Here is a 26263-nt window from a genome sequence, read left to right as displayed (position 1 = left end):
AAAGATGATGCTGTGAAAGTGCTTGCTGCACTCTATATGCCAGCAAATTTGGAAAACTCAGCAGTGGCCACAGGACTGGAAAAGATCAGTTTTCATTTCAATCCCAAAGAAGGGTAATGCCAAAGAATATTCAAACTACTGCACAATTGCACTCATCTCACACGCTAGCAAAGTTATGCTCAAAATTCTCCAAGCAAGGCTTCAAAAGTACATAAACCGAGAACTTCCAGATGTTCAAACTGGATTTAGAAAATGCAGAGGAACCAGAGATCAAATTACCAACATCCGTTGGATCATAAAAAAGCAAGAGAATTCCAGAAAAACATCTACTTCTGCTTCAGTAACTACACTAAAGCCTTTGACTATGTGGATCACAACAAACCTGGAAAATTCTGAAAGAGATGGGAATACCAGACCACCTTAACTGCCTCCTGAGAAACATATAGAAACAACAGTTAGAATAGGACATGGAACAACGGACTGGTTCCAAATTGGAAAAGGAGTACATCAAGGCTGTATATTGTCACCTTGCTTATTTAATTTATATGCAGAGTACATCATGTAAAATGCCAGACTGGATGAAGCACACACTGGAATCAAGATTGCCAGAAAAAATATCAATAACCTCAGATATTCAGATGACACCACCTTTATGGCAAAGAGCAACTAAAGAGCCTCTTGGAGAAAGTGAAAGAGGAGAGTGAGAAAGCTGGCTTAAAACTCAACATTCAAAAAATGAAGATCATGGCACCCTGTCCCATCACTTCATGGCAAATAGATGGGGAAACAATGGAAACAGTCACAGACTTTATTTTGGGGGGCTCCAAAATCACTTCAGATGGTGACTGCAGCCATGAAATTAAAAGATGCTTGCTCTTGGAAGAAAAGCTACAACCATCTAGACAGCATATTAAAAACCAGAGACATTTCTTTGCTGACAAAGGTCCATAGAGTCAAAGCTATGGTTTTTCCGGTAGTCATATATGGATGTAAGAGTTGGACTATAAAGAAAATTGAGTGCTGAAGAATTGATGTTTCTGAACTGTGGTGTTGGAGAAGATTCTTGAGAGTCCCTTGGACTGCAAGGAGATCAAACCAGTCAGTTCTAAAGAAAATCAGTCCTGAATATTCATTGCAAGGACTGATACTGAAGCTGAAACTCCAACACCTTGGACACCTGATGTGAAGAACTGACTCCTTGGAAAAGACTGATGCTGGGAAAGACTTAAGGCAGGAGGAGAGGATGACAAAGGATGAGATGGTGGGATGGCATCACTGACTCGATGGACTTGAGTTTGAACAAGCTCCAGGAGTTGTGATGGACAGGGAAGCCTGGCATGCTGCAGTCTGTGAGGTCGCAAAGAGTTGACACGACTGGGCGACTGAACCTAATTGATATTTTAAAAAATTGATAGTTGCTGTTAGTTTTATGTATGGAAAATGGAAAGAGAAAGAGGATGGGAAGGGAGGGGAAGAGAGAATAGGAGAAGGCAGAAGAGAGGAAAAGCAAGGGAAGGAGAGGGAAAGGAGCAAGTCAGGAGGAGGAGGAGTCATGGCTAAGGCAGAAAAAAGGGAAGTCACAGGATAGTAGAACAATCTCAGAAATCAAAGAGGAGTGCTTTTCTAAAAAGAAAATTTGGGGCCACTAGTGAGACTCCAGTAGTTGGAAAGCCCACTGAATATGCATGATGTCATGCACTGTACATTCACAGCACACACAAGGCCACATTCAATCTGCTGACCTCGAGGGCAGAACACAAGGCGCACTTGTTCCCCCTGGCCCTTGACTCTGAAGAGAAGGAGAAATCTGTACTGGAAGCATTTTAATTTTGAATCAGGCTGGTTGTTAGCTACGCTGTGAAATAGATTAGCTTTCAGAAAGAGAAATATTCATTTCTTTTTCTGGTCACTATTGTAAGTAGATGGTGGGTAACAGGCTTGGGAGGCCCCCAACTTGGTGTCAGGGCTGAAGTGGCAAAGCCAGGACTCACCAGTGGAGAAGAATCAACCTGGCTAAGGGGGAATAAGTCGTATCCCAACTTGTACTGTGACTCAAACAGGGCTTACTTATGCAATTTGGGTGTCTCTTTTAGTGACTTCTGGAAAAATAGAGCTAAGATATAACCTTATAAGACAAACTGTAAATCACATCAGTCACAGGAAATTTTGTCATGGCTGGATTAGGTGGCATTACACATGCAAACAGAAAGGAGCTAGTTCTAAGAAAAAAGTCAGAGGAACTGGGATTTGTCTGAATATTACTAGAATCATATGGAAGAGAGGTAACTGGGTTCTTTTAGGTTGGTGATGCCAATATAGAGAGAAATGGAAATATATAGAGGAGATGGTTAGTTCACCAGATTATTTTGTTCATTTAAATATTCTTTTGGAAATGTCCAGTTTCCTTTTTTCCCTCTTTTTCTATGTTCACCAAGGTGTATTTTTCCTATTTTTTATAAACTATGTTTATTTAGAGATAACTTAGATATCAATAGTTTATCTTTTTCTTTATTTTTTAAAACCGTTAATGATAGAAAATTTCAAACTTAAAAGTAGAAAGAAAAGTATAATGAACTCACAAGTACCCATTTAACAGCAGTTTTTAAAAATCTATTCTCCTTTTTTTTCCTGGTGTATTTTAAAGCAAATCTCAGACATGATATTAATTCACCTGGAAATACTTCTATATACATCTATCTTTAACTGTTAAGAAGTTTTAAAAAATGCCAATTATCCCATTTTGATAATAATACAACTTAAAATAATTTGTTTATATAATTGAATATTAAGTCTATCTTCAAATTTCCCTGATTATCTCAGATGTATTTTGTCACAAGTTTGTTCAAGTCAGAATCTAAACAGTTTCATACATTGGATTTGGTTAAATATCTTTCATTGCTTATAAATCCATCCCTCAATTTTTATGTCATTATTTCAGAAAAACTAGCTCATTTGGCCTATAGAATATCTCATTCAGGATTTGATTTATTGCATCTTGGTGGTTTTGTTTAAAATATTCTTTGCCTTATTTTCTGTGAGCTGATAGCTAAAGCTATTGGCTGGATAAGATTCAGGTCTAATTTTTTTAGGCAAGAATACTTCTTAAGTGGTGTGTTTTTCTTATTGTAGGACATCATTATACAGTCAAGTTGTTTTATTTTTAATTATACCAAGGGAATCGGTGGATTCAGGTGATAGCAATCCAATATTTCCATTATGAAGTTCTTCATTGACTTTTTTTTTTCAATTTATTTGGCTGTGCCTGGTCTTAGTTGTAGTATGTGGGATCTTTGTTGCCATGTGCAGGATCTATTTCCCTGATCAGGGATGGAACCTATGTATCCTGCATTGGCAGCACAGTCTTAACCACTGGGCCATGAGGGAAGTCCCTCTTCATTGACTTTTAACTTAACTGTTTTAGCAAACATAATTGTTGTCTAGATCCATTGTTTTATTTGGAGTTTCAAAATGACGATTTTATAATTCCATGATTCCTTCTGCATTCGCTGGTTGAATTATTCCATAAAAAACTTTCCCTCATAAATAATTTGGTTATCGTGAAATATAGTTCATACAGGAAAGGCAGAATAAAATCCTTGATATTTCCCTTTTTAATACATTTTTGTATTTCAAGAAGTAATAGTTAGAACTGGACATGGAACAATAGACTGGTTCCAAATTGGGAAAGGCATATGTCAAGGCTGTATATTGTCACATTGCTTATTTAACTTATACGCAGAGTACATCATGTGAAATGTTGGGCTGGATGAAGCACAAGCTGGTATCAAGATTGCAGAGAAATATCAATAACCTCAGATACGCAGATGATACCACTCTTCCGGCAGAAAGTGAAGAAGAACTAAAGAGCCTCTTGGTGAAAGTGAAAGAGGACAGTGAAAAAGTTGGCTTAAAACCAAAATTCAGAAAACTAAGATCATGGCATCTGGTCCCATCACTTCATGGCAAATAGATGGGGAAACAGTGGAAACAGTGGCAGACTATTTTTGTGGGCTCCAGAATCACTGCAGATGGTGACTGCAACCATGAAATTAAAAGACGCTTACTCCTTGGAAGGAAAGTTATGACCAACCTAGACAGCATATTAAAAAGCAGAGACATTACTTTGCCAACAAAGGTAGTCTAGTCAAAGTTGTGGTTTTTCCAGTAGTCATGTATGGATGTGAGAATTGGACTATAAATAAAGTTGAGTGCCAAAGAATTGATATTTCTGAACTGTGGTGTTTAAGAAGACTCTTGAGAGTCCCTTGGATTGCAAGGAGATCCAACCAGTCCATCTTAAAGGAAATCAGTCCTGAATATTCATTGGAAGGACTGAAGCTGAAGCTGAAACTCCAACTTTGGCCATCTGATGCACAGAACTGACTCTTTGGAAAAGACCCTGATGCTGAGAAAGATTGAAGGCAGCAGGAGAAGGGGACGATGGAGGATGAGATGGTTGGATGGCATCACCGACTTCATGGACATGAGTTTGAGCAATCTCCAGGAGTTGGTGATGGACAGGGAAGCCTTGTGTGCTGCAGTCCATTGGATCACAGAGTCAGACACGACTGAGCAACTGAGCTGAATTGAATACATTTTTGAGTGATGATCTGGTGCCCTAGTGACCTCCAAAAACAACTAAAGACATATTTTTTTTAATCATTTTCAGTTCAGTTCAGTTCAGTCGTTCAGTCATATCTGACTCTTGGTGACCCCATGAACCACAGCACGCCAGGCCTCCCTGTCCATCACCAACTCCCGGAGTTCACCCAAACTCATGTCCATTGAGTCGGTGATGCCATCCAACTACCTCATCCTCTGTCATCCCCTTCTCCTCCTGCCTTCGATCTTCCCCAGCATCAGGGTCTTTTCAAATGAGTCAGCTCTTTGCATCAGGTGGCCAAAGTACTGGAGTTTCAGCTTCAACATCAGTCCTTCCAATGAATATTCAGGACTGATTTCCTTTAGGATGGACTGGTTGGATCTCCTTGCAGTCCAAGGGACACTCAAGAGTCTTCTCCAACACCACAGTTCAGAAGCACCAATTTTTCGGTGCTCAGGTTTCTTTATAGTCCAACTCTCACATCCATACATGACCACTGGAAAAACTATAGCCTTGACTAGACAGACCTTTGTTGACAAAGTAATGTCTCTGCTTTTAATACACTGTCTAGGTTGGTCATAACTTTCCTTCCAAGGAGTAAGCATCTTTTAATTTCAGGGCTGCAATCACCATCTGCAGTGATTTTGGAGCCCCCAAAAATAAAGTCAGCCTGCGTTTCCACTGTTTCCCCATCTATTTCCCATGAAGTGATGGGACTGGATGCCATGATCTTCGTTTTCTGAATGTTGAGCTTTAAGTCAACTTTTTCACTCTCCTCTTTCACATTCATCAAGAGGTTTCTTAGTTCCTCTTCACTTTCTGCCATAAGGGTGGTGTCATCTGCATATCTGAGGTTGTTGATGTTTCTCCCGGCAATCTTGATTCCAGCTTGTGCTTCTTAGAGCCCAGCATTTCTCATGATGTACTCTGCATATAAGTTAAATAAGCAAGGTGACAATATACAGCCTTGACGCACTCCTTTTCCTATTTGGAACCAGTCTGTTCCATTTCCAGTTCTAACTGTTGCTTCCTGACCTGCATAAATTCATTAATTTTTCATTATCTGATGTGTTCTAATTTTTTTCATGTACATATTGCCCCATCTTTGGCCAGTGGGAGCCTCTTAAGAATGGCTTTTACATCGTTTCGATTTGACTATTTGTTTTGAAAGATTTCCTCATTTCTTCTTTGACTTAAGATAATGTCCCAGACTCACTTTTTAAGTCCCGCCCTAAACTTGGAATCTGCAAAGAGTCAGACACAACTGAGTGACTAAGCACAGCACAGGGCAAACTTGGAGTCAGGCATTTCCCCAAAGATTTCTGGTTCCTCTTAGTAGGGAATGGTATTCAGAGACCATAATGTGAATGCCTGTTGCGCTTATTACTACTAAATTCATTGTTTCTAGGCCTTTTCAACAGTCAGAGCAATGAAATATGTTATTTTTAATTTAAGAGACAAAAAATCAGTTTATACTGATATTTCCTATTCAAATATGAGATTATGGGATTTTTTACTTAACTCTGTTGGTTTTATACTCTTATTTTAGTAATCTTACGTTATTAGTAATGCTGATGCTTTAGTATCTCTTATTTTTGAGTTAACAGTCAAGGTTCACCAGATATTTAAGAAAATCTGAACACTGAAAACAGAAACAATAAAAGGAATTTAAAATATATCAATGTAAAAAACATTATAATTAATATCCTCAGAGACACAAGAGATAATATTACCCCCATGGATTTATTACAAAGAAATTTTAACCTGCATTAAATGTGTTATTTTCAAACTAAAGCTAATAAGTAATGATGTTACTAATAATATCACAGAAATCAAACTGATCAGCAAGGGAGAAGTAACATACAGATACAAATCAGTTAGGAAAAACCATGTAATCTTGAATTTAAATTGGAAATATCAGTAAGAATCAAGTTTCTCTCATCTTCATATGTGTAAATGTTCTCACTCTTTACTCTGAAAAATCCACAAAACAATGATAATTCAGGAGCAAAGACTATCTCTTATGCCCATATGGTGGTTTCTAAATACCATTTCCCAGTGAAAAGTAACTAGGAATCCTTGGGAAAATACAACAAGGATGCAACAGCCAAACAGAGAATATGAAATTCTGTAGATTTGATCAAATTTCTCCTACAAATAAATGGCACTAAAAAAGAGAGGAGCACTTCCCTGGTGGTCCAGCAGTTGACAGTCCGCCTGCCAGTGTTCGAACCCTGATCTGGGAAGATTCCACATGCTGAAGAGCAACTAGACCTGTAGGCCATAATTACTGAAGCCTGGGCGCCCTAGAGCCTGCATGCCACAAATGCTGAGGCTGTGTGCCGCAGCTACTGAAACCCACAGACCTAGAGCCCGTGTTCCGCGATAAGAGCAGCCGCTGCAATTGAGAAGCTCGTGCGCAGCAACAAAGGGTAAACCCTGCTTGCCACAACTAGAGAAAACCGGAGCACAGCAGAGATCCAGTACAGACACTAATAAATATTTTTCAAAACTTTTTAAAAAGAGAGGAAATAATATGCATTGGGTGGATCTTGTTTGAATCTTGTAGTACAAGAAATATATGGTCTTTATCCATGATTATATGATATTAAAAATTATTAATTTTATTACATATGATAGTAGCATTATTATGTGGAAAAAAGGGACCTTACCAGCCAGCAATATATTCAGTTTTTGTAGCTGAAATGATATATTTGGGATTTGCTTTAACACACTGGAAGAAAAAGAAGTGGAGGAGACGTAAGTGAGAGAAATTTGGCAAAATATTGATAAATACTAAAGCTAGGTGGTATGGGTTCAACATACTATTTTTTTGTGTATTCTTTGTATGTTTGTATGTTTGAAAATGACCTTAATAAAAAAAGGTTTAAAAAACAGAACTCTGTTTAGAAACAAACTCTTATTTAGAAACACTAAAGAGGACCCAAATACATGGAGAGATATTAGGATATAATTAACTAATGAAGTTAATTAAAGGCACACAGGAAGCAAGAGAGAATCCAGCCCCAATTCCATGCCTCAGGCTCCAGCAAGCAGCAGGATGTGCCTGACACCCCCCAGAGCTTCAGTCCAGGGCCTGGACATGGCTCCAGATGTCCGTTGACCCCTGGGCCTCCCTGGCCTAGGGCGGCAGGTCCTGTTCCCATTCCCAGGCTGCTGGTGGGAGGCCCTTTGTGCAGCTTCCTAATTCGCAGAGCCCTTTTGGACACGCGTGAATAGTTGGTTACATTCTCCACATTTTTATGCAGATGCTCCTGCACAGGGTGGATACTAGAGGCAGCAGCAACTGATTAGGAAACCACGGAGGGCAGCTCTGGAATAGCCTCTCCCTAAGGGACCCCACAGGAAACCTGCACAAACTCACATCCCTTTTGGTTTATTCCTCTGCCATGGCTGCCAGTTTCAGCCGTGCTTCGGTGTCCCCTTCTCCAGCTTCCGGCTCCCCCACCAGCTGTTGTTTCCCTCACCCCCTCTGCTCCCACCCAAGGTACAGGAGGACTTCATTCCATTTAGAGAACTCCTGGCGTTTCCTGGCGGCTGGGGATGATTCATTTTTACTCCCTGGAATCCTCTCTGTGGCCAGAACATTGTTTTCCATATCCTTCCCACCCCCACCCCCAGGAAAGAACAAAAGGCAATATTTGGTCTTCTGGCTGGAATCTAATCACCCCATCCCATACATGGTTTGGGCTGTGGTTCCTCCAGCTCATCTCACAAAACATTTTGAGACAGACTCTAACAGGGGGACATGGTCGATTTCCGGTTGAAGTGATGTATTATATGATTCATCTGTTCCCTAAGATTTCCAGTTATAGTTATGAAATCTGGCCTCTACCCCTGAAGCTAACCTTTATGTTTACTAGAAATAAGCCTAGTAACCCACACATTTTCAGAGCTGCAATCATGCTTCCATGAGCTTGTAAACTCAGCAAGATAAAGTTTTCTCTGTTGCAAATAGCTATGCTTGAAAAGTTGGTACAGTTGAAATAAGCTACAAATAAGATAGGTTTGATGAAGTTCTAATTCAAGAATTTCATTTTCTCACTTCTGCTCCAAACCATGGCCAGATCAATGGGACCTTCAACTGCATTATATTTCACATTGTGATCCCAGAAGGAGCCATACCATTTTAGAAAGAAGGATGAACAATGGATTCAAGCCATCCAGAATGAGATTTGCAACAGAGGGCAAATAAGGTCCTCAGAATCAAAGAATGTTAGGGGGAGAGAGAAGTTAGTCAGGATCTACCCTCTCCTTTTAGAAGTGAGAAAACTAAAGTCCAAAGAGAGTCATATTTTCCTAAGGCCACAGAGGTAGTAAGGTTCAAAACCAGGTTTAAAACCAGAAGACCCCAAACCCATTCTGATCATGCTAGCTTCTGAAAAGTCCTCCTTGTTTGGCTTCGCATCCTCGCTGGTCTATTCTCCGGTCCCCAGCCACCTCCTCTACAGCACCCCTTGGCTCCTATCTCTCCTGGCTCAGAACTATTCACTCACTCTTGACTGTCTCCCATGACTTTCCAGTTGTATCACACACTGCACTCCTGTGCCCGTCCCAGACCACATGAAAAGTAGCTCTTCCCCAAGAAAGCCCTGTGCTGACCTATATCTTTTCCAGTGCAGTTTTCTCTGCCCAGAAGATTCTTCTTCTCTATCTTTACCAGGCAAAATCCTCCTCCCTTTCAGAGGATCAGTTCAGATGCTACTTCCTTCATATTCAGATGCAATTTCTTCATTAGCTCTCCCTAAATGAAATCTATCTCTCCACTGTCTCCCTGTACTATATACTGTGGACCTTCGGTTTTATAGATACCACATTCCATCTGGCGTAATTCTGTAGTTAGTTATGAACATTCTGCTTCTTCCCACTAGTTTATAAATTCCTGTAAGTCAAAGACCAGATCTCATTTGGTAGAGATAGTTAGCAGAGTTATTTGCTCAGAGTAAACATAAAAAAATTTTTTTGTTCAAATGAATATAACAAAAAAGAAACAAACTCACAGATACAGAAAACAAACTAGTGGTTACCAGTGGGGAAAGGAAAGGAGAAAGGGGCAAAATATGGGTAGGTGTTAAGAGATATAAACTACTATGTATAAAATAAATATAGTACAAGGATATACTGTATAGCACAAGAAATAACGCCAATGCTTATAATAACTTTAAATGGAGCATAATCTATAAAGATATTGAATCACTATGTTGTATACCTGAAACTAATATTGTAAATGAACTATAATTCAATAAAATTTTTTAAATTAAAAAAAATTAAACTGGATTAAAATCTATTATCTTTAGAAACCGACAGCATTTAGATATGCAATTCTAAAGAGCTGAATTTAAGTATTTTATATATTTCTATCCCTGATGTTCTCAGGTATGCTGAAGGGCACGTCTATCTCCTACAATGCATCTTGGATAAAATCAAGGAGGATTCTTTTTCCTTTGCTATTTACTTAGATCCTGCTCAGCAAAAGGTTCAACTAAAGATATACCTGTTGAACATATAACAATTGTCAATTGTCACTGTCTGCTATTAAAGAAACTTACAACAGACTAATAGCTTAAGGAACTACCTTTGATTAGGAATCAGAAGACCTTGGGTTTACTTTAAACGATATTAAATTTCTATCAGTATGACCTTGGACCAGTCACTTAATCTCTGTTCATTGGTAAAAAGGACTGCTTATAAAAGGTAGGTTCCTTCATAGACACGGATGCCACCCACTGGACTACAAGTTTGTAGTCCAGTTCTGAAAACACACAGTATGAGTTACAGCACTGGTTCTCAAACTGTAGTCCTCAGACCACATCATCTACCAGGAACTTGATAGAAATGCACGGTGTATTCTGGTGCTCCTCTTCTCCAAATGGGAGGGGGTGCTGGTCTTCTGGGACACTGCACTGGGGTAGTTCCTCCTCATCCTACCAGCTCATGGTCTAGGAAGTCTAGAATGATCTTACACATCACACTGAAACAATTCTGCTTCCCAAAGGCACCACAAGAAAATAATACCCACCCTACTTTCCACATAGAGATAAAGCTGTGTCTGAGGTTCAGAGGACATAATGATTGTGAAAATACTCTGAAAATTAAGAGGGACCATACAAATGTAAATATTGTTCAAGTTGCCTAGTCTCTGATGGAGCTGTATGAAGGAGAAAAACAGAATAAATGGAAGAGACACACATGTCAGATTATATAAACTACTCAGCTACTGAAAAAATCATCATTTTGATTGTATACATAGCTTTCCTCCCTTGATTTTCATCCTGCTTGTCTGTTTATGTTTGAAATAAAGGCATACCACATAGATAAAGTGAAGACACTGCAATTTAAAAGGAAGCCCAGTACTCTATAACCAGTACCTGGCTACTTCATTTACTTCTACAAAGAGAAAGTATAACCTCTAGAGCCCTCTTGAAAGGTCAGCTGGAAGGAGCATGGCATTGGATTCTGAAGCAAACACAGTGCTGTTTTTCCCCTATTTCCACAACTCCCTATCACTTGAGTAAAGAATGAACTGCTTGCGTGTAGTTCAGCTCCATAACCTCGCACACATAAGAATCCCCTTTCCGTTTTGACTAAACAAGATAGATTTGGTCTTTTCCAAATGCAGAACTGGTTGTCCTCTTTAATTCCGCCCTGCCCTCCTCCTCTAACAAACCACCTGTGGGAATTACTTTTCAGGGGAGCAAATGACCTTGAATCATAAAGGCAGAGTTTCAGTTGGGCTTCTGCTATTTACTATATGGCCGCGAGTAACACCTGTCCTGACCTCATTTTCCTCAGGCTATTTGAGTGGACTGTCTGGTATTTGTTAACTGCAAAACATTTACAATAGAAGGTGATATTATCATACTACTGTTAGCAAAGCAGAGTAGCCAAGACCTGCTGTTTTCTAAAGACAGTTTGTAGACAGAGAAGGAAGCCATGCTTATTTGGAGAAATTAAATGACAGGGGAACAAATCAAGACACCCATTTCCTTGAATGTCTCTTCAAAAAATGGTAGAATAGTTGTTAGTGGCTATGGTAGTCTCGTATCTGCTTCTGTTTTCAGTCTGTTGTGAGATACTGTTTTGGTTGAAGCATGTGAAGAAAGCCTAGCCTCACAAAGAGAATTAGCTGGAAATGGGAGAGGAATTTCAGCAGCTTTTCAGATATGCGGATGATCTTTCACATTACACCAAAATGCCAAAATGATCGTTTCTCCTAAAAGACGATAACAATATGGAATCTGAAACTGTATCAGTGAACTTTTTGTACTCTATTACACTAAAATCCACTGATCTATCTTATGCTTTGAATAAATCTTTTACTCATGCATAGGGTAACAGTAATTCATTGAGCTAGGCAGAACTTTCAAATTTTGATACATTACATTATGCAATACCAAAATTCATTCCTATTGCCACCAAAATCACCAGAAAAGTGTCCAAATATAGAGAATTTGTGAAGTTAACTGTGGTAGATAAAAATATTCCAGATTTCTAATTTTCACTTAAAAGCTCAAATTGTATCATGGGCACAAATACTGATAATTAATTTCCTTAAAGGGATGAATTCACCTTTTTTTTTTTTTTAAGTATCTGCCAGATACTGAAGTCTGAAGAACCATAATTTGTTTGCCAAATTATTTTTCTTTTTGAACTAAAAATGGTGTTCCAGAAAAAAGGGGATTCTGTTCAGGATACACAAGTGTTTTCTTCGGGGTGACCTTTCTCCTTTGACATTCAGCAGAACTGTTTTATGCATATTCCCATTTTGTTGCACAGAATATTAAAAGGAAATGAATTCAAGGTTCAAGATTTGATAAAACGAAGAATTTTACGACTTTATCAAGGGCATTCTTAGGTGAAATTGATGGTTTTTTTTTAATTATTGCAAATGTATGATGGTGGAGAATACACTGACTTCTAGTAGTTTGATTCATGCTGAGGCCCTATCAGTTTTAACTGCCATTGTTTCTGCACCATTGGTGCTGGTAACAGCCCAGGGGAAAAGGTAAATAATGTCTTGGTATTAATCTGACAATAGTTTACTTCATGGCTGCCTGAAAGTGTTAGTGACCTTCAGAAATCTGAAGAACCACACTATGAGAATCAGTTAGGCAGACAACCTTCCTGCCTCAGAGATTGCACTGTGTTCAGTTCAGTTCAATTCAGTCGCTCAGTCGTGTCCGACTCTTTGCGACCCCATGAATCGCAGCACGCCAGGCCTCCCTGTCCATCACCAACTCCCGGAGTTCACTCAGACTCACGTCCATCGAGTCAGTGATGCCATCCAACCATCTCATCCTCTGCCATCCCCTTCTCCTCCTGCCCCCAATCCCTCCCAGCATCAGAGTCTTTGCCAATGAGTCAACTCTTCACATGAGGTGGCCAAAGTACTGGAGTTTCAGCTTTAGCATCATTCCTTCCAAAGAAATCCCAGGGCTGATCTCCTTTAGAATGGACTGGTTGGATCTCCTTGCAGTCCAAGGGACTCTCAAGAGTCTTCTCCAACACCACAGTTCAAAAGCATCAATTCTTCGGGGCTCAGCCTTCCTCACAGTCCAACTGTCACATCCATACATGACCACAGGAAAAACCATAGCCTTGACTAGACGGACCTCTGTTGGCAAAGTAATGTCTCTGCTTTTGAATATGCTATCTAGGTTGGTCATAACTTTCCTTCCAAGAAGTAAGCGTCTTTTAATTTCATGGCTGAAATCACCATCTGCAGTGTGTAATTTCCTCTAAAACGTCTCTTGAGAGAGTGTGAAGCAGAGATAGAGAGAAAACTAAAGAACCAGGGAGGCCTGGTACATCAGTACACAGTCTTCTGAGGAAAACTTATGCTCTTCTGCCCCCTCGTGGTAGACCATCAACAATGCAGCCGATTACACAGCAGGACTACTCTATGTAAGCAAAGGACTACGGTTTCCTTGTTGATGTGTTGATGTGGCAGAGGCATTATTTTACAGCTACACTTTCTACATTCACATTCAAGATCTAACTGTGCTTGAAACGGAATGTTTAAAAATCCCTTTTAAAATCGCATCAAAAATACTTAGGAATAAACCTGACCAAGGATGAGAAAGGCTTATATGCTGATAAGTATAAAACATTAATAAAGAAAACTGAAGATGACTCAAAGAAAAGGAAAGCTATCCCATGCTCCTGAATTGGAAGAATTAATATTGTTAAAATGGCCATACTATCCAAAGCAACCTACAGATTCAATGCAATTCCTATCAAATTATCCATAACACCGTCCAAAGAACTTGAACAAATAGTCCCAAAGTTTACATGGAACTATAAAAGACCCAGAATAGCCAAAGCAATTCTTAAGAAAAAGAACAAAGCAGAAAGCATAACGCTTCCAGTCTTCAGACAATATTACAAAGCTACGGTGATCAAATCTGATATTGGCACAAAAACAGACATATGGATCAATGGACATGAAAAGATGCTCAACATTGCTAATTATTAGACAAGTGCAAATAAATACTACAATGATGAACCACCTCACACCAAACTGAACGGCCATAATTAAAAAGTCTATAAACAAGAAATGCTGGAGAGGGTGTGGAGAAAAGAAAACCCTCCTACATTGTTGGCGGGAATGTAAATTGGTGTGGCCACTATGGAAAACAGTACAGAGGTTCCTCAAAAAACTAAAAAGAGAGTTGCCATATGGTCCAGCAATCCCACTCCTGGGCATATATCTAAACAAAACTATAATTCAAAGAGATACATGGACCCCTATGTTCATAGCATTACTATTTATGATAGCCAAGACATGGAAGGAACCTAAATGTCCATCAACAGATAAATGGATAAAGAAGATTGGTACATACATATACAATTAAATACTACTCAGTCATAAAAAAAGAATGAAATAATGCCATTTTCAGCAACATGGATGCAACTATCATCATACTAAGTGAATTAAGTCAGAAAGAGAAAAATACCCTATGATGTCATTTATATGTGGACTCTAAAATATGGCACAAATGAACACATCTACGAAACAGAACCGGACTCACAGACGTAAAGAACACACTCAGTTCAGTTCAGTCGCTCAGTCGTGTCCGACTCTTTGTGACCCCGTGAATCGCAGCACACCAGGCCTCCCTGTCCATCACCAACTCCCGGAATTCACTCAGACTCATGTCCATCGAGTCAGTGATGCCATCCAGCCATCTCATCCTCTGTCCTCCCCTTCTCCTCCTGCCCCCAATCCCTCCCAGCATCAGAGTCTTTTCCAATGAGTCAACTCTTCACATGAGGTGGCCAAAGTACTGGAGTTTCAGCTTTAGCATCATTCCATGCTAAAGAACAGACTAGTGGTTCCCAAAGGGGAGAGGGGGAAAGGACTGGCAGTTCAGGGTAAGCAGATGCAAACTATTCTATATCGGATGGATAAACAAGCACCTACTGTATAGCACAGGGAACTATATTCAATCCTCGTGATAAACCACAATCAAAAAGAATATATATATATATATATATATATATATATATAACTGAATCACTTTGCTATACAGCAGAAATTAACAATGTAAATAAATTTTACTTCAATAAAATAAAATGTTTTAAAATATTTAAAAAAGGATCTAAATGTGTTTAATCTTTTAGCGACTAGAATGCAGGAGAATAAGTTGCCATCATGATAAAGGCTGAGGATAGGGTCTCTGGTGAAGATAACCAATGCCTGCTTAATTCTCAGGGGCATTCTTGCCACCCCTTTTCTCCCAGTGTTCTGAGGCTTGGCTCTCTGTGTCAGTGAAGACCTTTGCTACCCTCCATTGAGGAACAAACTATAATCCCAGAGTTTTTCACTTTTCTATAAACCAAGCTTAAAAAATGAGTTCTAAGGGTCTTCATGTATAAAGGGGAGGTTGACCAGGTTTCAAAGACTGCCCTCTATGCTGCATTCTATTTCCACTGACATCTCATCAGTTCAGTTCAGTCACTCAGTAGTGTCCGACTCTTTGTGACCCCATGGACTGCAGCACGCCAGGCCTCCCTGTCCATCACCAACTCCCAGAGTTTACTCAGACTCATGTCCATTGAGTAGGTGATGCCATCCAACCATCTCATCCTCTGTCGTCCCCTTCTCCTCCTGCCTTCAATCTTTCCCAGCATCAGGATCTTTTCAAATGAGTCAGCTCTTCGCATCAGGTGGCCAAATTATTGGAGTTTCAGCTTCAACATCAGTCCCTCCAATGAACACTCAGGACAGATTTCCTTTAGGATGGACTGGTTGGATCTCCTTGCAGCCCAAGGGACACTCAAGAGTCTTCTCCAACACCACAGTTCAGAAGCATCAATTCTTCAGCACTCAGTTTTCTTTATAGTTCAACTCTCACAACCATACATGAGTACTGGAAAAACCATAGCCTTGACAAGACGGACCTTTGTTGACAAAGTAATGTCTCTGCTTTTTAATATGTGTCTAGGTTGGTGGGCTGCTGTCTATGGGGTCGCACAGAGTCAGACACGACTGACGCGACTTAGCAGCAGCAGCAGGTTGGTCATAACTTTTCTTCCAAGGAGTAAGCGTCTTTTAATTTCATGGCTGCAGTCACCATCTGCAGTGATTCTGGAGCCCACAAAAATAAAGTCTGCCACTGTTTCCACTGTTTCTCCATCTATCTGCCATGAAGTGATGGGATCGGATGCCATGATCTTTGTTTTCTGAATGTTGAGTTTTAAGCCAACTTTTTCACTCTCCTCTTTCACTTTCATCAAGAGGCTTTTTAGTTCTTCTTCACTTTCTGCCATAAGGGCGATGTCATCTGCATATCTGAGGTTACTGATATTTCTCCCAGCAATCTTGATTCCCGCTTATGCTTCCTCCAGCCCAGCGTTTCTCATGATGTACTCTGCATATAAATTAAATAAGCATGGTGACACTATACAGCCTTGACGTACTCCTTTCCCGATTTGGAACCAGTCTGTTGTTTCATGTCCAGTTCTAACTGCTGCTTCCTGACCTGCATATATGTTTCTCAAGAGGCAGGTCAGGTGGTCTGGTATACCCATGTCTTTCAGAATTTTCCACAGTTTATTGTGATCCACACAGTCAAAGGCTGTGCCATAGTCAATAAAGCAAAAACAGATGTTTTTCTGGAACTCTCTTGCTTTTTCGATGATCCAGTGGATGCTGGCAATTTGATTTCTGGTTCCTCTGCCTTTTCTAAAAACCAGCGTGAACATTTGGAAGTTCACGGTTCACATACTGCTGAAGCCTGGCTTGGAGAATTTTGAGCATTACTTTACTAGCGTGTGAGATGAGTGCAATTGTGCGGTAGTTTGAGCATTCTTTGGCATTGCCTTTCTTTGGGATTGGAATGAACACTGACTTTTTCCAGGTCTGTGGCCCCTGCTGAGTTTTCCAAATTTGCTGGCATATTGAGTGCAGCACTTTCACAGCATCATCTTTTAGGATTTGAAATAGCTCAACCGGAATTCCATCACCTCCACTAGCTTTGTTCATAGTGATGCTTCCTAAGGCCCACTTGACTGAGATCTCATAGAGGCAGACAAAATCTCCACACAGAGGTTCTAACTCGGCCCTCTCTACACTTCGGGACAGAGTTGCAGATGTGGATATTTGAGAGAATTCTGAAGGCCAGGGTTACGGGAGATATCCATGTATCACAAAAGACATGCATGTATCACCAGAGTTGGTGCCCCAGTGGAGACCTGAGGGGAAAAGACGAGCAGGGAAGGGAACAGGACCCAGGGCTGGTGGCTCCTGAGACAGATAGAGAAGCTGAGTCCGAGGTTTCTAACCCTCTCCCTGTCCTTTACCCCCTTGCCCAGGTCTCCCATGGTGAGGCGAGAGCTACAGCCAACCATGCCTCCAGGGCGTAGGCGAGCTGCCGTCCACGCAGTTTAGAAACAGGGAAGAACAGTCCAGGGCTTGGGTGCTGGTGGCTTTGCTCTGCGAGCTCCAGGAAGCCATTTCTGTGAGGTTATCCACTGCCAACAAGGAACATAGAAGGAGGTGGAAACCCAGAACTCTGCCAGGCTGAGCTGAGGGAAGACGGACTGACTAACGAGGGGGAGAAAAGAGACACCTGGAGTCCTTTCTCACAAGCCTTGAATTCATCTCACTGGATTTTACAACAGCGTCAAAGGCAGAGGGTGGGGTCAGGGCCACCCCTTCTCCTCTTTCATGCCATCTCCTGGTGGTCCCCACGTATTCTCTCATGACCGCATCTGGTTCCAGGTCCACCTGGAAATGCTCCAGCGAACAACCAGCCCTTCCCTCCACCAGCCACCTTCTCGCCAGCCTCCTGGACCAGCCTCCACTGCTTCTCAGCCTCTGCAGCGCCCCCTTGTGGCGCTCCCTCCTCTCACTCGTCAGATCCGGCTTGAAATGTTCAGGACCAGGCCACCCTGAATGCTCCGGGCAGCATGCCCTTACTGGACTTCTACATGTATCACTCTGCCATGTTGGTCTGTCTCTGCCAAACTGAAAGCACTGTGGGGTGAGGACTCTGTCCACATTCCTGTTGTATTCCCGGTGCTCAGCAGTGTCCCGGTGCCTGACAGCAGGCAAACCATGAAACCTTAGAGGGTTCCAGGCTCCACCTATGACGGTGAACTCTTAGATCACCTGAGGTTACATTCTGCTGAGGAATTCTTCTCTTGCTTCAAGACATAGCTCAACATTTTGACTCCCTAAAGTCTTCCTTCCCTGACGTACCATCCTACTAATACTTGACCCTTCCTCTGTAGCTGTCACCCCACTATTAGGGCTGATGGTTGCATACATCCAACTGGCTTGGAAGAAATTCCGTTCACTCTATATGTATCTTCCCCAATGGAGCTGAAGTTCCTTGAAAACAAAGGCCACCCCCAGCCCTATTCCTTCATAGTTACTTTGTATAGAATTCACTGCAAAATATGCATTAATTCCATGTCTCCCAGGAAAGAAAACCAAGGCTTTTTCTCAGAAACAAGGACACTGGTGTGACTGGCAGGGGCAGGGATTTAGCAGGTTGAACTTCAGTGATGTAATATGAAGCACCATAGGGGTTGTAATTTTCAAAAAGGATTTGACTCACAGAAGATGTTTAAAGTGAATTTTGCTAAATTTATCTTTCCACTGACTTTCATCATAATATAAAAGATGCATTCAGATGGAAAACATTCTTACCTCAAGATGAAGAGGAGGCTTGGTGTAGTAGAAAACGCACCAGTTTTACAATCAGAGAGATGTGAGTTTGAATTTCACCTCGTTCCTTATTCCTTGAATAAATCACTTAAGCTAGTAATTGTTGTCAGGCTGGCAGAGAGATCAGGTATAGGTGGAATACTGATGACGATGATGAAAGTAATTATTATTATAATCTGTCAACAGTGAAGACGAAAATGTTCTATAAGTAATAAAACACAAAATTAGAGTATACCCAGAATTTAGAGCTATATTTAAATAGCATTTGGCACCCCACTCCAGTACTCTTGCCATGGAAAATCCCATGGATGGAGGAGCCTGGAAGGCTGCAGTCCATGGGGTCGCTGAGGGTCGGACAGGACTGCGCGACTTCACTTTCACTTTTCACTTCCATGCATTGGAGAAGGAAATGGCAACCCACTCCAGTGTTCTTGCCTGGAGAATCCCAGAGATGGGAGAGCCTGGTGGGCTGCCGTCTATGGGGTCGCACAGAGTCGGACACGACTGAAGTGACTTAGTAGTAGTAGTAGTAGTATAACTAGTATACCTGGAGTATTCTTTCAATTACAAAGATGAAAACAAATTCAAAAAGGTTAAGCTAAAAGCAGAATTATTAAATCACAAGTCGGGGCATTCAGGTGTGTGTCTAGTTTCAGGCACATCTGAACCCAGAATTTCAGTGATCTCCTGGGAGCTCCGACTGGCTCTCCACGCCTTGAGTACACTTTAGCCATAGCATGGGTCCCATGAGTTGAGTCAATCCAGAAGGAAACAGAAATGAGTGGCCTGGGATGAGAAGGAACCAGGTCAGAACCCCATAGCACAGGGAAGGGCCATTTCCCAAAGCAAAACTGGGTGGTTTTACCAGAGGAAGAGAGTAAATGCTTCCCAGGCAAAATTAATTGCCTGGTTGATACCCTACAAGCAATCTGAATTAATTGTGCTTCAGTTGCTCCCAACTACTTTGTAAATATTGCTTCATTTAATCCCTTCACAGTGTAATGACATATGTGGTGCTATTCCCATCTTACAGTCATAGAACAGTGCTGGTGTAGTCACTAAGTCATGTCCAACTCTTGCAACCCCATGGACTGAAGCCCACTAGGCTCCTCTGTCCATGGAATTTTCCAGGCAGGAATACTGGAGTGGGTTGCCATTTCCTTCTCCAGGGTATCTTCCTGACCCAGGGATCGAACCTGGGTCTCCTGCATTGGCAGGTGGATTCTTTACTGCCGGAGCCACCAGGGAAGCTTATTTCACAGTCATATAAGGGTAATTGATAAAAGTAGTTCATAGTCACTTATATTAACTATATATTAACTTATACCATCATAGCATTTGTCTTGCTCGAAAACTGTTCGACATTATGATGAAAGTCAGTATGCCCAAAGCATGCCCAAAATATTCTACCTTCCTATCCTCCAAGATCTTGGAGCTTACCAACTCCTTGATGCCCTTCTTAACAAATACATCATTTATTTGAATTATGGTTATAATGACAAACATGTATTGAATTTACTATGTACAAGTGCTGTGCTAACAGCTTTACATAGATTATCTCCTTTCATTCTCCCCACTCTCTTATGAGGAAGGCACTGTTATCTCCTTGATTCAGATGAAGACAAAGAGGTACAGAAAAGTGAAGTCAGTTGTCCAAGTGAATGGGGTCAGGGTTCTAACGAGGGCTTCCCATACAAGAGCTTGCCCTCTTGACCACTACCAGGCCTGTAAGCGACCCCGAGCACATTATACCATTTACAACACATTGCATGTACTTCTTTATATAGCTAGCATAGTCACTGAGCAAGGCAGCTGCAATGGTAGTATAAGTTAAGACAAACTTAATATAAGAGATGGTGAACTACTTTATCACTTCCCCTTTTATGACTGCAAAACAGGAATTATAAAGCCAGGTATCACATCGTGTTGTGGAAGGATTAAATGAGGCAATATTTGTAAAGTAGTTGGGATAGTGCCTGATACACAGTAAGTTATCGTTATTGGTAGCGGTAGTATCATCACCATCATCAAGCTAATCACTTCTGCTTGAGCCCAGCTGTCCTGGGGATGGGAGACCTGGATAAGAAGGGATGTCTGTGTAGACTGAGTCTCTCTTGGATCTATGACAAGGGAGAAAAGAGGAAAACATCTGGTTTCCCTCTTTTGTTTCTTAAGAGAAGGTTCAAAATAGGCTAAAGACCTAAATGTTAAGACCAGAAACCATACAACTCCCAGAAGAAAACATAGATGGAACATTCTTTGTTAATAATGGCTATCGTAAAAAAAAAAAAAAAAAACAACACACAAATAACAAACGTTGCCAAGGATATGGAAAAACAGGAACCTCATGCACTATTGGTAGGAATGTAAACGGTGCAGCCACTGTCGAAACAGTACAGAGATTTCTCAGAACACTAAAAATGGAACCACCATATAACTCCGCAGTTATATATATACCTTGGATATATATCGGAAGAAAATGAAAACACTAATTTGAAAAGACACATGCATTCCAATGTTCATGGCAGCATTATTTACAATAGCAGAGACATAAAAACAACCCATTATGTACAATAGCAAAGACATGATACCACCTATATGTGGAATCTAAAAAGTTAATTAGTGAGTATAACAACAAAGAAACAGATTCACAGAATTACAAAACAAACTAGAGGTTACTAGTGGAGAGAAATAAGATAGAGGTAGGGCATTAAGTGGTACCAACTACTATTAAATTACAAGGATATAGTGTAGAACACAGGAAATACAGCCAATATTTTATAGTAACTATAAATAGATTTTAACCTTTAAAATTGTGAATCTTTATGTTGTACACTTGAAACTTATAAATCAACTAGACCTCAATAAATATATACATATATATTCCCCTGCCATTCAGAGGGACTTCACAGGTGGCTCAGTGGGTAAAATATCTGCCTGCAATGCAAGAGATACAGGAGACTCAGATTCAATCCCTGGGTTGGGAAGATCCCCTGGAGGAGGGCATACCAACTCACTCCAGTACTCTTGCCTGGAGAATCCCATAGACAGAGGAGCCTGGTGGGCTACAGTCCACAGAGTCACATAAAGTCCAACAAGGCTGAAGCGACTTAGCACACATGTACCATTCAGAGACAAAAACCGGGCCAGGACACAACCAAGGAAACCAGCATTCTAAGACACGGAGAAGATCGTGCAAGACACAGCTAATGTGAATGCCAGGCTTTGAATCCAGGATTCCTAAGTCCTAAGCCCAGTGCTGCATCCCCAGAGGGTCATAAAAGGGGGCCTTTCTATGGCTGGCCCTGTCTCCTACCACCACCTCCCCAAACGTCACAGTTTGTCTTTCTACCATCAGGCAAGTAGCCCAACTATTCCTGACACTATCTGCTCTACATGACAGGAAAACAGGCCTGAGTCTTCACCCAGAAGGCTACAGTTCTGCCCATACCATTTGCTGGCCCTGATCAGAACGGACAGCAAAAGACAGAGCTGTTTGTGGGCAGAGCCTTCTAGTTTTCATCTGCTGAAATAAAATCTTGAATCTCAGCAGAATGTTTTCATAGGGAACATTCCTATACTTTGCTGGGCACACTTTGAGATGCAATTGCTAGGCTTTAGTGATGAAAACTAAAGCACATTCTTTATGGAATTCCCAAGGCAGGGAATTCAGAGACTACTGCCAACGGGAAGATCAATGGGTCCCATCAGTCATCGCCCATCTCGTTTCATTTCTAAGACCTACGGGAGTTGACAGACCAATCCTCAATTCTCCCTTCACCTCTCCTGCTTCATATCTTGGACACTCAGTTGCCAACTGTTCCTTATATGATTTATATTGTTTTGTTAATCTTTCAGCAATGTCCTTCCTTCCAAGTTTTTATTTATTTATTCCCTTGTGGAAATGAAAGAGCAAGTGCCAATCCCCTGCTAATGGATAGATAAGCCTGAAATACTAGCCAGAGCCACTAAAAATTCCCTACTCTCTCTCAGGTCCTCTGCAGCTAATGAGGAGAGGAGTCAGTCTAGAAAGTGAGCCTTTGAACCTGAGTCTTAAAAGCAGAGATGCTGTTGTTCAGTCATTGTGTCCAACTCTGTGATCTCGTGGACTGCAGCACACCGGGCTCCTCTGCCTTCACTAATTCCCAATTTGCTCAAATTCATGTCCATTGAGTAGGTGATACTATCTAACCATCTCATCCTCTGTTGCCCTCTTCTTTTGTCTTCAGTCTTTCCCAGCAGCAGGGTCTTTTCCAATGAATCAGCTCTTCAAATCAGATGGCCAGAGTATTGGAGCTTCAGTATCAGTCTTTCACGGTTGATTTCCTTTAGGACTGATTTGTTTGAGAAATATGTTGATGGCCTAAAGGAAGGGAGGGAGAACTCAGCAGGGTTCCAGCACCCAGGATGAAGTACCCAGCTACTGCTCATAACTTGACCCTTTGGTCAAGCCTTAGAGGTGGATATTGGTAGAGGATTTCTATTTAAAAGAATGCACTCTGTGTCTTACCTCTTGTAATTAGACCAGCAGAGACTTTCCTCTTTAATCTTAAAGGTATTTCCCTAAGCCACTTCCTTGAAGTGACAAGCTTTCCCAACTCCTGAGTCATATAAGCTTCAAACATCATACACTGGACTAGTATTAGTGAACACCAAGATTATCTGTTCACCCTTCTCAGAGGTCTCTCTACTTCAACATTAGGTCCTTAAAGTAGTGAATTCCTGTTTCGCCCATCCCTGTCCCCTCACAACATCATGGATAGCATCATGGACTCAATAGACATGACTCTGAGGAAACTCCAGGAGATAGTAAAAGACAGGGAAGCCTGGCATGCTGCAGTCCATGGGGTTGCAAAGAGTCTGACATCACTGAGCGACTGAACAACAATGGCCTCCCTGACTCTTCTCTCGCCCATTCATTTTTGGAGTGGAAAAAATAATGAAACAGAGACCACAGTTCTGAGGTCCAGCTCTGGATCTACCACCAATTAACTGTGTCCATAGGTTTCAGTTTCTCATCAGTGATATGAGAGGTGGGTCGACATCATCTCTAAGACCCTTTTAACTCGTGGTCAGGAGGTCTCATCACTTTACCCACCCTGGGAATCAGGAGCAGTTAGGGCAGTGTTCCAACAGACCTTGGCTAAAGGAGAATGGAATTTTGTGGCTGAAGATCTCTCAGTGGAGGGAATGGTAAAACTAGAAGAGCATTTTACTGAAGGGTATAAAAGCTCTTTTAGGTGCTTAGAAACCATAAGAGTCTACAGTTAATCAAAGGAGCTGTGGGTCCCAGAGAAAAACCTACCCTAGCTTTGTTAACAGTGGTGCACTGGTGGAAGCAGTCAGAACAGCTGAGCAAACATGACAATCATTTCCAAAGTTGGCAAGATAATAATTTGTAATAAGGATACAGCTCACACCCCTTGGATCTCTGTGGGTAGAATCTATGCCTAAGAATTTGATCCTGGGTTATATTAAAGAATAACTGTAGTTTCAAAGATTCTGCCAGTTCTTTGTATTTTTTTCCATGATAAAGTCATAGAGCAAATAATTCCTTATTTAGCTAAGCCCAAAATAAATTCTTGTATGTGCAAAGTCAGAACAAAATCACATTTCAAATGGTGGGAGAGAGCTACAATGCTTTATATGAATTTGAAAGTACTTCTTAAACTGGATAGAAAGATAAAGGGAGAAATTCCAATGACGTGAAGAAGAGAGTAGACAGGATCAAAGTAATATTTTGTGGAGCAGGGAAGGTAAATTGGTAAAACATATCTTGCAGTACTAATGTCTGATATTCAATGGTTGTTTCCTTTCTTGACCTGCAATTAACTTGCATTATCTCATTATTTTTGAAAATGGTTATAACAGGCCATTGTCTATTGTGATTGGAACTTTTCAGAAGTGAAGAAGGGTGGTTCCCTTCTTGGGAACCTTCCCTGGGGAATCAGTTCAGTTCAGTCACTCAGTCGTGTCCGACTCTTTGCAACCCCATGAATCACAGCACGCCAGGCCTCCCTGTCTGTCACCAACTCCCGGAGTTCACTCAGACTCACATCCATCGAGTCAGTGGTGCCATCCAGCCATCTCATCCTCTGTCATCCCCTTCTCCTCCTGCCCGCGATCCCTCAGGATTATGAATAAAAAATAGTCAAGACTTAGGAATTAAAAGGACAGTGAGGTTCAAGATACAGAAGAAAGAGAAAAACTGGTAGAAAAGTTTCCTGAGGGGATGCAGACATTAGATTCCATGGTATTAAAGTATTTGGGCACTCTATCTGGGTACACCATTTTTCAGACTTTTCCATTATTATCTGCCCCTCCCTACCCCTTAGTTAGAATGCCTGTCTTATGTCCCAGTCTCCCAAAAACAATTTTCTGTGCTCCACGTGCTGTCAACCAGCTAAAAATAAAGTATCCAGGACACGCTGTGCGATATGGTAGCTACTGGCTTCAGGCGGCTAACTGAGCATCTGAAATGCAGCTGGTCTGAACTGAGGTGTGTCCTAAGTGTAAAATGCATACCAAATTGTGAAATTTTGTATGAAAAAGAGTATAAAATATCTCATTATGAATATATTGATAAATGCTGAAATGATAATGTTTGGGGTATACTGGTTTAAATAAAGTATATTATTGATATTAATTTCATCCATTTCTTTTTACCTTTTTAAATGGAGCTACTAGAAAATTCAAATTTTGCGATACAAATTTCTACCAAGAAGCAGTAGTCTAGACTAGTCTAGTACTAGTAGTCCAGTACTAGTCATGATAGTAGTTGTGTCTGATTAATGTTAGATGTGCTTTGTGCTTAGTCAGTTAGTCATGTCCGACTCTTTGCGACCCCATGGACTGTAGCCCACCTGGCTCCTCTGTCCATGAAAATTTTCCAGGCAAGAATACTGGAGTGGGTTGCCATGCCCTCCTCCAGGGAATCTTCCCAACCAAGGGATCGAACCCAGGTCTCCTGCATTGCAGGCGGATTCTTTACCATCTGAGCCACTAGTGCTTCATTGTATGCAACTATATATAGCAAAATAGAAACAGACTCACAGACATAAAAAGCAAAAGTAGCAGTTACCAGTAGAGAGAGGGAAGGACAGAAGGGCAGGATAAGGGTAGAATTTTCAAAACTGCCTTAAGAAGACAACACTTTATAATTTTGAACCTGTAAAGGCAAGAAGACCCCAGGTGGTGCAGTTGGTAAAGAATTTGCCTGCCAGTGCAAGAGACCTGGGTTCGATCCTTGGGTCAGGAAGATCCCCTGGGGAAAGAAATGACAAACCACTCCAGTATTCTTGCCTGGAAAATCCTATGGACAGAGGAGCCTGGAAGGCTACAGTCTATGGGGTTGCAAAGGATCAAACGTGATTGAGCACACACAGCACACAAGAAGATGGTACTTCAGCCTAAATTCTAAGCCACCTCTTGGAGAGTTACTCATTTTGCTTCCCCGGTGGCTC

The 26263-nt window shown here is 41.1% G+C and overlaps 1 long non-coding RNA gene across 9 annotated transcripts in view; it reads right to left on the bottom strand.

The window, feature by feature from the left end:
* The window catches only part of LOC147364604 (uncharacterized), a 169924-nt gene that overhangs the window by 15953 nt on the left and 127708 nt on the right, over nt 1-26263 (bottom strand). For 3 of the 9 annotated variants that reach the window (XR_015134754.1, XR_015134756.1, XR_015134757.1), the window contains exons 3-5: nt 22993-23163; nt 21693-21737; nt 18783-18976 (exon numbers count right to left, since the gene is read on the bottom strand). This is a non-coding gene — a long non-coding RNA (uncharacterized LOC147364604). The remainder of the gene's footprint in view (nt 1-18782; nt 18977-21692; nt 21738-22992; nt 23164-26263) is intronic. The other 6 variants (XR_015134753.1, XR_015134758.1, XR_015134759.1 and 3 more) reach the window with 2 other exon arrangements.

This window comes from Bos grunniens, chromosome 10 (genome assembly GCF_055505025.1).
Source record: "Bos grunniens cultivar Pamir isolate PY7600 chromosome 10, Bosgru_T2T1.0, whole genome shotgun sequence".
Lineage (NCBI taxonomy): Eukaryota > Metazoa > Chordata > Mammalia > Artiodactyla > Bovidae > Bos > Bos grunniens.
This window is presented reverse-complemented; position numbering and strand designations above follow the sequence as displayed.